Source organism: Meleagris gallopavo, chromosome 5 (assembly GCF_000146605.3).
Source record: "Meleagris gallopavo isolate NT-WF06-2002-E0010 breed Aviagen turkey brand Nicholas breeding stock chromosome 5, Turkey_5.1, whole genome shotgun sequence".
In the NCBI taxonomy this organism is placed as follows: domain Eukaryota; kingdom Metazoa; phylum Chordata; class Aves; order Galliformes; family Phasianidae; genus Meleagris; species Meleagris gallopavo.
In genome coordinates this window covers 50,621,646-50,624,530 of record NC_015015.2, presented here as the reverse complement: position 1 = coordinate 50,624,530, position 2,885 = coordinate 50,621,646, and positions in this window count along the sequence as shown.

Below are 2,885 nucleotides of genomic sequence, written 5' to 3'. Positions count from 1 at the left end.
TGTAGTTGTGAAGTTCCTAAAGAGGGAATCCAAGCTCAAATTAACTAATACCAATTTAAAATTCAAAGACCAAGACTATTGGAGGTTTTTTTCCTCAGTTTGTCTGTTGCAGAAACGCTAAGTCACGGCATGAAGCAGTGACTGAGCACTGGTGGAAGGCAGGGCCAACCCAGGGGAGCTCAGGTGCATGCAGTGAACCTGAGTGACCAGAAGGGATGAAGCCCTTCCCAGACCTCATTTAAGGGTTGGCAGTGGAGGGAAGGGTATCTTGCTGGAGATTCCTCCATACCTGAGGTCTTCTGAAGGTAAGCAGTTTCTTTATTTCTGTGGCTGTTGCATTTGATCATCTTATCACTTGGTGTAGCATAGGGCCTTGCTGTTCTGTTGTCATTGCTGCACTTCCATCGTATTACATGGTCTAATCAGAGAGAAAGATTCTGGTAGTTACCTTTGCCAAGGTAGGGCCTCACCTTAGAAAAAGTGTTTGGGATGTGAAGGCCACCCTGTTTCCCAGTTGCTTCTTTGACTGTAGAAGACACTACTTCTCTTTCTAACATCTCTCTGAATCTGAGATTTGCCAGTGATGTCTCCTTCCACAAATTACATCAGTGTATGCCCAACTCCTCACCTAGGACAGCGTTGCTTCTTTATATAATGTATTTTCTGTATATGCCAAATCACGCTTCAGCTGAAGTAATGTGGGTTAGGCCACAATTTCCTGTTTTGCCTGGGAGTCTGGAGAAGTGGGTACAGAAGGCAGTGAGTGCTTTCTCCTTAGTCCTCCTGAAGCACCAAGACCTGGTCGCTGTCCCTGAGGAGGAAGATGCTGCTTCTCTTCAGTAGAGTTCCCCAGAGTTATTGCTCTCTTCTACCTCTTTTCCTTTGTGTCGTCTTCTCCTTTTTACTTCCATGAGAAGCAGTAGATACTGAAGCTAGAATTTCTACTTTTGATGGTTTTTGTGGTTAATGTTTGTACTGGCATTTATCAATTTGACTCTATCTCACCAAAGTGATCTTCATTGTTATGTAGCTTTGAACATCTGGGGCAGATGCAATTCTACCACCGAGGAAAAGTCAATAGGAAAGAAGTAATTTTGGAAGCCCCAACAAGAGTCACCCGTAAACTTTGTCATAAAAGTTCAACCTCTCTAATTCATTCACCTGAGTGAATTCTTCTACCCTTACTTCCATTTCAGTGCCCATGTGAGCAAGCATCTTAGTTGCTGGAGTTGGCTCGTGAACTAAAAAGAGGTCTCATGTACCGTTAGTCTCTCTTCATCAGTTTCACACAATTGACTGGGTAGAGTGAGGCTGGCACCCAGTTTGTGAGAATCAGTGATGCTTATAGGTAAAACTGGTGTTGAAGGAAGCCCCTGGGCAGGTGAGTAACTCTATGAGCCAAGGGGATAAGGGTGCAGTTATTGGACCTGCTTTAGCTTTTTTTGATTGCATTTAGCTTTCTGCAAACTCTTCTCTGAAACCTTGGAGACTCGAGCCATCAACCAAAAATGTGTCTGAATACAGATGTTATTTACATCTTCCTACCTACATATAGAAGACCTCTTTCACATACATCTCTCTCATAACATTCTAACCCCTGCTTTTAGTCCTTCATTGTCAAACAGTCCATTTAGCTATGGTAGGATTTTGTATTAATGTTGCCTTTCTGTGGTATTTCAATGCTTTCTCTATTTTGCTATCCAAAAGCAGGTGTCTGGGAACACTCTACCAAGAGGTGTATTTAAAGAACTAGAGCTTTGCGTGGTATTTATATTTATTATCATGTGACGGAAGAGGGGGAAAAAAAATCTGTGTGACATTTACTTGTACAGCCCACCTGTTGCTGCCCATAGGGAAGCTGAGGTGTTTATGTACTGCTGTAGTTTACTTGCTGTGTTCCCTATGATGATAAAGCTAAAGTTCAGAGAGTTTTCATTTCAGCTTGTTTAAATTGCTAGTAAGAAAGAGTGAACCTTAGATAATGAAAGACAAACGGATACTGCTTCTGAGACACTAGAGTGCTGTCACACAATTATTCTATTATATTGAATATGTTCTCCACGTCCTGGCTACCATCTGTGGTTAACTTCCCTGCCAGTGGCACATGTTGGGTTAGAAAAGTCTGAGCTACGACATGCTGGCTGAGCTTTTAGCTCAATCCTGGTTATTATTATATAATGGAGAAACAGTTGAGGCTAACTTTTTGGAACAGGGCACAGATGCTTATAACATCCTGTCCTGCTAATTCATGAGGAATCTTTCAGTAGGAATCACAAAGATAAGAGCCTGATTTACTTCAAGAACTGAAGGATATGTGTGCTGGAGCAATGTTTCTATGGTCCCTTACAAAAATGGTTATTGTAAGAAGTGGTGATGAATACTTGCATAGATAGATCTTGTTCATGGAAGCATTCGGTATCAGGGAGATAGTGTATGTACAATGTTCGTGTCATTTGTCTCTGTACAATTCCATTGCTCCACTGTGATATGAGTATGTGCAGCTTGGTTTGGAGTAGTTGTTAGATTGCCTTAACTTCTGACACTGCCTTTTTCTTACTACTATTGGAGTCTGTGTAATAACACAGCTTGTGATATCTGGATGGGAATAGGATGTGAGCAGAGTGGCCAGTGCACAACTTTTGAAGGGCTGAAATATGTTTCTAATGGGGGTTTTGAGAGGTTTTAACTCCTCCCCCGTCTCTGGGTAACGTCCTGATGTTATGGTGTATTAGTTCAGGTAAGAACAAAGTCAAATTTCTTTTCAAGACCATCTTTCCCTACGTAAAACGGTGCTGATTTGATATATGTAGTATTTAGGATGGAAGTAGAGCTACAGAGAAAAAGAGCACACATTGTATGATATTAGTGCTTTAGTAAAAGACCAT